Here is an 11,627-nt window from a genome sequence, read left to right on the forward strand (position 1 = left end):
TTGCAAGATAAATCATGTAATTATGCCATGTCCCCATACGGCATATTGCAGCAATTTGCAGATGTATGAGAGGGGGCGGAGCCAAAATAATACCAACAAATCACAGTGGGGCTCTGATTGTGGTCACTATGGGTGGGCGTAGGTACTCAGAAACCTGCACCACTGGGGCACCACAACAAACAGCTGGCTGTCTCTAGAATTAATGGGTCTTGTAACTGTATAGTGTTATTTGTGTTTGAAGGCAATAAAAAAAATGACTATAAGAACTTGGTCAGCCATGTTGGTGGCTAATATGTAATTTTGCCCTACAGCTAATATCAAGGGCCAAATAAATTTCAATTTGATTGGAAAATAGCTACAGATGAGATTTAAAAAAAACTATATAGAAGATGAGATCTCTTTTCTTAATATCCGACATGGCCATGCACATTAGTTTGGGGTTGATTGGCGCGATCATTCCCAGTATCAGAGGTTTGAGAGATCAGAAGATGAATTAAAGACCAATAGTCATCTCCGGTCTCTTCCACCCATAACTACCAACTTGCCCAATAATTACCTGACTGAATCTGGTTCGATCATTATTGGGAATTGTGTTGGCTTGTAGGCCCTATATGCTGCTATTTATATTTATGGGATATTTTCACAATATCATATGCAATATCTCATCCTGTCTGGCCAGCATTAGCCTTAGATTGTCTTTAATTATCACTTGACTGTTGATTTTTATTTTTTTTCCCTTGTTGGGTTTTCTATAATGCTGATGTTGATTTGTTTGCGTCTGCAAATGAGGAAGATAGCTGGGCTGTGAATTATGTAATAATAGAAGGGAATAATTACAAAACACACTTGCCTGTAAGCAGATACAAGACATATTGCACTCTGAGCTGTTCAACATAAGTCTTGCAATTTCCATTTGTGCCTTGTAAGTAACTTAATATTGATAGTGTCAATAAGAACTACATTCAAATGAGATGTTTTTTCTTTGTTAAAAGCATTCCTCCATCAGTTATAATGATCTGGATTTGTAATTATCATGAAAGAACAAGGTTCTGCCCGATAATAAAACACTGCTATCAGTATTACTTTCAAAACACACTTTCAGCCTCATTTATTAACTGTTATGCACTCAGATATCCTGCAGTTCCCCTGAAACTGTCTTTGGAGGTCACGATGAGTGAAGTTTAAAAAAAATGTATCTTTCAAAATATTTCAGACATCACAATAACGCCTTCTTTGTGTTCATGCCTGGAATGCATAATAATCTGAGCGCCGTGATACAGAAACAATGAATTTTGTCAGGTACTCTTCAAATTCTTTTGGCATCTCAATTATATTTGTGTATTTGTTCCAAAAGTGATCAATTATATGTTAGAAGGCAATGCTTTCAGACTATGCTTGTTTGTATTCCAGTCTGAATTAATTGTTTAAGGTTAAATAGCATATTTTAATAATAGCTACTAATGCAACATGGTTATTGCCCAGAATTAAGGGGTAATTCCAATTAATAAAGAGTAGTTTGGTCAGCATCTTGGACAATTCTTCCATTTTAGATAGCACCTTTAGACTGTGAACATAGTTTAAATAAACTGCAGATTATAGCAGCAAAACTGCCATATCCTCAACTCAGCATAGTCCTGCTGCTACTTGGACCTTGAACTGTCTGGCGATTGGCTGGACTGGAGTGGAGAGCTGGTGGGAACTCAGACATGTATAAATGAAGGCTTTGTAGAGGTGGGTTTTCTGATCATTTTGGTTTGGAGTCGGCAAATCAAGAATTTCCAATATGTTGGATTTTGCCAATCCCCCGACCCATGCATCAGCAGAATTGGGAAAGGGAAACCTCACTCCCTAGAAACTTATTAATGCCCATATGGTGAAAGGTGCCTCAGAAAAATGCTGGAATTAGATTTCCTGATTTTGCTAATTAATAGTTGTCCATATGTCCATATGACCTTAAGTCTTGTTCCTGCCATCCCCTGCTATTTGATGTAATGGAGATCAAAATAGACAGGGAAGATATCCCCTGTAGCAGCAATCCCAGGCTGTACATTAAGTAAGAGGGGCCTGTGATATAAACATAGATGGCATTTTTGGGCAACAGGAATTTCCCCCAAGTGTGCACTTGATAGGGGAGTGTGAAGACAGGACCTCATGAATTTGAAATGAGTGCACAGTTGGTTAAGACCAGGCTGGCCTACCATGCAAGGACATCAGCAGGCAGCGGAGGTGTGAGGTGAGTGGAACTAAGCAGATAGTGAGCCTTGAGGGCACAAGACTGTTGGAACAAGGATGGAGGAAAGTGCTAGTGTAATTTACTAAAGGAAACCATGATGAGGAGCAGCTGTATAGTGAGAGGGAACAGTGAAAGATAGGTAAAGTTTGTGGAAGACATGCTAGAGTCTCAGTCTGGTCAGAGTTGTTATTATGTGTCTACGTTTTTGAAATTGCTTCTAAAAGTAGGGTTTGTTGTGATTCATATGTGTGATTTGAGGAACAATGTGCTAATGATTTGTTTTGCTCTCTAATGGACACAATTTCATCAACACCATGATATGATTTTTCTTATTACAAAGATAAAACAAGACAAAAACAAAATAAAAAAATGACATCATAAGAGCTATGTCTAACCAAAACGATCATCAAAACAATGGAAGACTGATCTTTACCCTATTCCATAAAAGCAGACAATTCCATTACCATACTGAGTACATAACTACAGATTGAAATATTTTCCAAATAATAATTGCTCCAATCAACAAGTAATTAAAATTTCAGTGCATTCTTCCTTACCTTTTCTCCCAAAAAGTCTGGGAGACTGCTGAATTTTGAACAGCCCTATCAAACTTCCGAGACACAATGAGGTGATTCACGATACCACACCCCCACACCTCTAGCCTGGCTATCCTGTTGTAATTACACACACCAATGTTTGCTATTGAAGCGGTTGTACACCAAAGATATATATAACATACTTAACTACTGAATTAAAACACACAATAACAGGCGTTGGCTAATAAAATGAGGTAAAATTTTATTTGACAATCAGTTACAATTCTTTCTTATTGATTAAAGTCAGCACGGTGGCACACAACAAGAACAGAAAACATAAGACAAGACAGTCATGCATTCTAAGCTCAGTCCATGGCATGGCCGGACTGGCCATCTGGCACTTCTGGCACATGCCAGAAGGGCTGATGGGCAGTGGGCCGAATCGGTTGCTCAGAATGCCGGGAAGTCCGCGCGCAGCGCAGCCTCTGGCTCTCTGGATCCATGGTCTCCATGGAAATGGGGGCTTGCCACGAGTCCACGCCCCCGGACTAGCGGCGCGTCCCACCCCCCCAGCACCCGTTGCCATGGTAATGGTGGCGTGCCACGAGTCAACGCCCCCATGACTCGCGGCACGCCCCCATATGTTGTGCGGCACGCCTCCTGTGACATGTGTGCGCACCCCCCGTGATGCGGCGCCCGCGCATTCACAAATGTCAGGGCCGAATCAAGGCCCCAGTCCGTCGCTGGTCCATGGTGTACAATTCTCCAAGATTCGACACACCCTAATGGGCTGTGTCAAATGCCCTGATGGGGCAGTCATCACACCACTACAACAAGAAACAGAACAACATACAAAATGGGGAGGGAGGGCAGGGGTGTATCTAGGGGTCCGAGCACCCCTGGTAAAGTAGGGACAGGCGCCCCCCCGTATTTGAAATATGGAAGTCGCCAAGAAAGGGGCGTTCCCACACAATAGTACCGTTAATTCATATTGCACCACACAGTAGTGTCCATTACTTGCATTACACCGCACAGTAATGTCCGTTATTCACATTACGCTACACAGTAGTACCCCTTGTCTAATTCCCCATTTCTAACATTAACAGGAAGACTTGTGAGTGTGGGGGACACACAGTTAATCTACCCTGGCCGCGGGTGGCACAGTCGGGCAGTGCCTCTCCTCAGCTGGCGCCCCTGGCAAGTGCCATCCTGGCCAATGGGTAGATACGCCCCGGAAGGAGGGTTATCAGCAGGCAAAATAAAGGAAGATTGACAGCGACCACTAATATGACCCCGCCACAACCTGTGATGGGTCAACAACCTTAATACCAATTTAACATATGAAAGGGAAACCACTAACATCTTAAAGTAGCCACAACAACCTCATGGCTTAACTTTACTCTGCTTGGTATACTAGTATGTTTAAATTTCACTGACTGTCATCCAGTGCAGAGTAGCGGATTTTCCACTAGACACGTGAGGCTTGGGCCTAGGGGCGGCAATTGCTGGAAGGCAGCACACCTAGCTGATATGGGCCAGATGATTCTTTGATATAGATATATATATATATATATGTATATATATATATATATATATATATATATATAATTTAGCAAATGATGGGGGTAAGACAAGGGGCAGCAAATTGTGGTCCACGAGTTGGTAGTAGGGTGAGTTTGGGGCTGCTTTGGTGGTCATGAGGCATTCGGACTGGCACACAAAATTAAGGGTGCAATGAATTGATGAAGGGGAGGAGGGGGGGGAGGGCGGCGCGGTGGCCAATAATGTACCTAGGGGCAGCCTGACCCCTAAATTTAGCCCTGTCAGTGCACCTTTGATATGAATTGTATGCCATGAATTAAAAGTAAGAGAGGCTTGTTTGGGCCCAAGAATTGTACCATGCCTTTATACTGCACATAAAAAGTTTGAACAGTTTGTATAAAATAATTTAGACAAGTCAAACAAAAAGCATGAAATGGCATTGCGAAACCATTTCTTTAATAAAATAACTTTAATGCCAATAAACAGATGTTTGTAATTATGTTAGGCAAGGCAGATGAGCTGTTTCTGTTATAATGAACCTGCAGTGTAAGAAGGTCTGCACCTGTCACTATTGAACTAGGATTAGTTACACAGAGTAATCATCAAGGCGGGTTGTGAATGGTAAATGCTTCTTAATACTCTACAATATAAATATGTTTAACAGAAGGAGAATATAAAGTTTCTATTTTGCTTTTCCACAAGATTGAAGCCCTCACATTTCCTTAATAGAAGGATTTTAACATGGCACTCATTGATACTTTGCCACATACATAGATGTTTTACACAAATTACATGTCCCTTTGATCCATTAAGATAGAGCAGGATAAGATGTTCATTTTCTTGAAGGTTTTGGTCGGTAAAAGGAATTCAGTAACAGGATCCAACATCAGGCCTCACACAGCTACTGCATTCAGACTTGTCATTCTGCAAGGCTAGTGCACCCATAATAGCAAAATGAGTCTTAATAGCAGAAAAGTACATTACTTCATGAGAGGCAGGTTTTAACCATTTCACAGCGAAATTCACACTTCAGTAACCAGGGGGGGCATGTACTGTAAAATACCATGACAGTCTGTGAAACAGGCAAATTTCATTTTCATATTCTGGAAACCTGCTTGCCAATTTTTAAACTGAACCCCCACCCCACCCCCCGTCACACGCACACACGTGCGCACGCACACACACATTTGTAATATATTGTCCATGTAAAGCACACTGCAGGAGTTTTACATTAAGAGAAGTTTCATAAACTCTAGAAGTAAAAAGTTCTACTCTTTTTAGTGAGTATACTGTAAATAGGTCTATTGTCCAGCACTAGAAGGATCTCAGACATGTTTTACAGAACCCATGGATCCAGCGAGGTTTGTCTTATACTTGTTTTTTTTGGCTATAGCTGTCCAGTATTGTGTTGTAATAAGTCAATGGTTCATTCTGGGGTAAGTCTTCTATTTATTGATGAAGTAACTGCATACTTTCTACTGTAATTACCCTCAGTAACCACTTCGAGACCAGTGAAACTGTTAGAACGGGTGGTCTTCTGTATGCCGGCGGTCGGCCTCCCGGCGCTCAGTATACCGGCGCCGGGAGCCCGACAGCCGGCATACCGACACTTATTTTCCCTCGTGGGGGTCCACGACCCCCATAGAGGGAGAATAAAATAGTGTGGCGCGCGTAGCGCGCCACCGTGCCCGTAGCGTGGCGAGCGCAGCGAGCCCGCAAGGGGCTCATTTGCGCTCGCCACGCTGTCGGTAAGCCGGCGGTCGGGCTCCCGGCGCCGGGATGCTGGTCGCCGGGAGCCCGACCGCCGGCCAGCCGTAGTGAACCCGTTAGAACAATAGTTTTATTTTCAAATATTCTGTTGACATGTTTTGTTTTTAGAAATTCATAAAGTTGTATAATAAGATATCTTAAAAACACTTTGTCGGTCTAAAAATTTTATACAACGTATTTGTACGATAAATGTATGCAATGTGCTATTTAGATTTTTAAGATATAATATTATTTTAACAGACAAATTTGTACAAAAAAAGTTAGTTTAAAGCAAATTTTTCCAGTTTCTGAATTTATTTTACATGCAAGATAATTTAGATACATGTGCGTTTATATATAAATGCATGAGCAGGTGTAATAGAAGTGTCAGTCATTTTAGAATCTGGAGGTATGGGCAGAAGTATAATGGAATGACCTAGGGCAGAGGTTCTCAAACTCGGTCCTCGGGGGCACACACAGTGCATGTTTTGCAGGTCTCCTCACCGAATCGCAAGTGAAATAATTAGCTCCACCTGTGGACCTTTTAAAATGTGTCAGTGAGTAATTAATACACCTGTGCACCTGCTGGGTTACCTGCAAAACATGCACTGTGTGGACCCCCGAGTACGGAGTTTGAGAACCTCTGACCTAGGGTATGCAAAACTGGTATGCTAGTAGCAAACATTACAAAAAATAAATATATTGCTGATTGTGGGCATAGATTACTGGTCATTAGGGTGGCCAATCCCGAGCCATTTTTTTAATCCCAGGGATCGGGATTGAAAAATTATCAATCCCGGGATACCTAGGATTGGTTTCTTTTCAATGTGTCCCTGGCCGGATCCTGTTCTGCGCCATCCCTAATGTATTAGTCCTTAGAAAGTGATAAGGTGGAAAGAGAGAGAGTGATAAAGTATCAACAAATCATCCTGTCATTTTTCATACACATCCTGTAACATGGCAATTTATGAATCTGATTGGCTGGTACTTTATCTCTCTTTATCACTCTCCACTTTACCACCTTTTAAGGCTTAGGGGGTCATTCCGACATGTTCTCACGCAATGTTTTGTTGCTGCGGTGCTAACGGGTCTGAAATGCGCATGCGCGGCGGGCGCACTGTGCACGCGCGTTGTTGCGGGTTACGTCGCGTCCTACAAAAAAACGGTCGCAGAGCCGACCGCAAGAAGATTGATGAACAGAAGGCGTACCTGGGCGGATCCGGACTGTTGGCTGCCGTTTTCGGGGAGTGGTAAGGAAAACGCAGGCATGTCCAGGAGAACGGAGGGCGGATGTCTGACATCAAAGCCGGCTCAAGCATCGCAGAGAACGTCGCACAGGGTAAGTATGTCCAGGGCTAGTCTTGTTCTGCTTGAAAATTTTTTATCTTAGCAGGGCTGCACAAGCGATCGCAGCCCTTCTAAGCTAAAATACACTCCCCCATAGGCGTGGACTAGTTGATCGCAGCAGCATCAAAAAGTTGCTGGCTGCGATCAACTCGGAATGACACCTTAATACATTTGGTCCTAAGAATGAAGTGTGGTGAGTGAAGCAGTGATTGAAAAAGTGTAGCGAGGGACGATAGGAGGTTGGTGACACTAGTGGGTGTGGGATTGAAAGGGTAGGTGTGGAATGTGGGGGATTAGGGAGCGATAATAGAGTATTAGAGGGTGGAAAGAGATATAGAGTAGGCACTGTAATATACTATACGTGCGTTAAAAAGAGTAACAGAATTCAAATATTGGTACAATATAGTGGATGCAAGACCTATACTAGTTAATAATCTAATATTTACTGCATAAGTAGTATTACTGGCAGATGGACAGTTAGAGAGTTTTAAATTGGTTCCAATTTATTACAATAATAGTAATCTAATAGTGTACATACTGCAAGTGTTAGAATAACAATTGTAGGCTGGTAGGATGGATGGAGATGATCCAGAAACACTACCATGTCAATACTGTATGTGGTTGTGAATTCAAGATTCAATGTATTACTATTCATGTGTATGATGAATTTGTTTAATTCTTCATGCGAGCCATTCCAGATGAAGAACAAGTCGTCTATAAACCTATGTAAACTTCTAATCTTGATATTTATATTAGGGAAGACCATATTCAAATAAGAACCCACATTAAAATAGTAACAACATTGCTGGCATACAACAACAATTTTCATAGGCAGTGGGTTGATAACATTCCTGGTGGCCAGTTGTTATGCACACCAGTGCCAGCAGGAATGTACTGGTGTCTGAACGGAGAGGGATACAAAACAAATGAACTCACAGACAGACTGGGGAATATGACATTACATACACAGAAGGTGATAGGGTAACAAAATAAACACAAAGTGAACAGAGAAGCCCAAAGGCTAAGAAACTGGGTGTCTCCCTAGTATTAGGAATGCTCAGATGGAAAGAAGCGAGATGTTGTGATTTAATACGTAGAGAACCCGAAATGCTGTTGCTAAGGGCAACAGCAAAACCCTAAAGGGTTACCAACGGGTGTGGCAGTAAACTCCTTGGTCAGAGATGGAATAATAGACACAAGGAGAGTCTCCACAATCCTAGTCTTCACTTGCAGTGCACTGGTTCAGCTTACTGCCACTAAACTGACACCTGAACACCTTGCACAGTGAGAAAGGATTTTGGCAGGCAAGTCTGAGAATACAGCCGCAAACTTGCTAGGTTCACAGAGTAGCAAAAGAACCCCAGCAGGTTAAACGACTGACTCCAGTCTTACTGCTAGGTCTGGATTGGCAGAGTGTAATACCAAATCCCAAGGCCTATTTGCAGTAAGCAACAAACAAATACAAAGTTTACACAGTACTAGCTAGCTTTCAGGAACTGACTAACCAACAAAGATTCAGCAGCATCTGCCTAACCTGAGAAGAGGGTTTATATAGCAGGTGCTGTCCACGCCCCACTCAGACCTCACAGACTGTGAGCACAAAAACCAGCACCGGATCCCCTGCCGTGCACAGAGCCTGTAACCACTGCACAGCAAAAGACCCGAACCGGAGTATCAGCTACGCTCAGGTTACTCCGCTAGCACTTGTCTCCCGGTTGCCATGACGACGTGGCAGCACAGAGCAGGAGACCTTAATAGTACCCCCCCTCTGACGAGGGGTCAAAGAACCCCTACCACCGGGTTTATCGGGAAACTGCGAGAAGAAAGAGCGTAACAGTCTGGAGGCATGAAGATCACAACTGCGCACCCACGACCGCTCCTCCGGGCCATACCCCTTCCAGTGCACCAAAAATGACAGCTGACCCCGAACCATCTTGGAGTCAAGAATCCTTTCAACAACAAACTCCCTCTGGCCACGTATCAGAAGAGGGGAAGGTCTTCCACTGGAAGAAGGATTACTAATCGCCCGTTTTAAAAGGGAACAATGAAATGTTTTATTGATACCCAAAGAACGGGGTAGATCTAACTGAAATGCCACCGGATTGATAACCCTAGTGATCTTATAAGGACCGATGAACCAGGGGCCTAACTTATGAGATGGCTGTCTCAACTTCAAATTCTTGGTAGACAACCAGACGAAGTCTCCTAATTTGAAGCTGCAGGGTCTCTTCCGCTTATCAAAAACCCTTTTGGTCACTAATGACACAGACACAAGGGCTTTCTTCACTTTCCTCCAAATACCTCTAAGGACCGAAACCACAGAGGAACCACCAGGCGTGGAGTCCAGGGGGTCAAAAGAATTGGCCTTAGGATGATGCCCATACACACAAAGGAAGGGAGAGATCCCTGTAGCAGAGTGAGCCGCGTTGTTATAGGCAAACTCCGCCATGGACAGATGAGCAACCCAGTCAGTCTGACACTTGGAGACATAACACCTGAGGAACTGCTCCAAGGACTGGTTCACCCTTTCAGTCTGCCCATTAGACTGCGGATGGTAGCCTGACGACAAGCTGACAGAAATCTGGAGATCGGAATAAAATGCCCTCCAGAATTTGGCCACAAACTGAGATCCGCGGTCAGAGACCACATCAAGTGGCAACCCGTGGAGGCGCACAACATGCAGCATAAATAATTCAGACAGGCGTCTGGCCGATGGCAGCCCAACCAATGGAAAGAAGTGCGCCATCTTCGAAAACCTGTCAACGACAACCCAGATGGCTGTCATCCCCGAGGATTTGGGCAAGTCCACCACAAAATCCATTGAAATGTGGGTCCGTGGCTTAGATGGAATAGAGAGTGGATGTAATGGGCCAACAGGAACCCCACTAGGAGTCTTATTTCGGGCACAGATGTCACATGCCCGAACCCACTGATCCACATCCCTAGCCACCGAGGGCCACCACACCGCCCTAGATAGCAACTCCCGAGTTCTGGCAATACCCGGGTGACCTGCCGACTTCTTGGATTGGAATTCCAGGAACACTCGCTGTCTTAACCTAGGAGGCACAAACAAAAGACCTACCGGAAGGTCTGGAGGAGCCTGCTCCTGTGCTCTAAGGACTAATGACAAGAGGTCCTGGGTAATGCCCACTTTAATACATGATGGGGACACAATGGGCAATGGCTCCTCGGTGGTCTCCTGGATTGGAGCAAAACTCTGCGAGAGCGCATCAGCGTTGATGTTTTTTGACCCAGGGCGATATGTTATCAAAAAATGAAAGCGAGCAAAAAACAAAGCCCATCGTGCCTGCCTGGCATTGAGGCGCTTCGCTGACTCTAAATATGCCAAATTCTTATGGTCGGTGAGAATTGAGACCACAAACTTAGCCCCCTCAAGCCAGTGTCTCCACTCCTCGAGTGCATCCTTAATAGCCAACAATTCCCGGTTACCCACGTCATAATTCATCTCGGCAGGCGAAAATTTACGGGAAAAGTAAGCACAGGGATGAAGGCGATTATCAGACACCCCCATCTGAGAGAGCACTGCCCCAATACCCATCTCAGAGGCATCCACCTCCACCACAAAAGGACGCTCTGGATCTGGGTGTCGCAGCACCTTGGCCGAGACAAATGCCCTTTTGAGACGGGCAAAAGCCGCTTTGGCCTCACAAGACCAGTGAGCAACATCCGCCCCTTTCTTAGTGAGTGCCACCAAGGGCGCCACTGTAGACGAAAATCCAGCGATAAATCGTCTATAAAAATTTGCAAAGCCCAGAAAACGCTGAAGCGCCTTCAAACTAGTGGGCTGCACCCAATCCAGGACTGCCTGTACCCTCCATTTGGAAACCTTCTGGTGAGATAATATATCCTAGAAATGCGATTTGCTGAACTTCAAATTCGCACTTCTCCAGCTTCGCCCCAAGCCGGTGGTCTCTGAGTTTCTGGAGGACTAAGCGTACATGCTTCCGATGTTCCTCCAGGGAATGGGAGAAGATTAGGATGTCATCTAAGTATACAACTAAGAATCTATCCAAATATTCCCTGAGCACATCGTTCATGAAGTCCTGGAAGACTGCCGGGGCATTACAGAGCCAAAAAGGCATCACCAAATATTCATAGTGCCCTGAGTGGGTATTAAAGGCAGTCTTCCATTCATCCACCTCTCTTATTCGGATTAGATTGTACGCACCGCGTAGGTCAATCTTAGAAAAAATGGTGGC

This window comes from Pseudophryne corroboree, chromosome 1 (genome assembly GCF_028390025.1).
Source record: "Pseudophryne corroboree isolate aPseCor3 chromosome 1, aPseCor3.hap2, whole genome shotgun sequence".
Taxonomy (NCBI): domain Eukaryota; kingdom Metazoa; phylum Chordata; class Amphibia; order Anura; family Myobatrachidae; genus Pseudophryne; species Pseudophryne corroboree.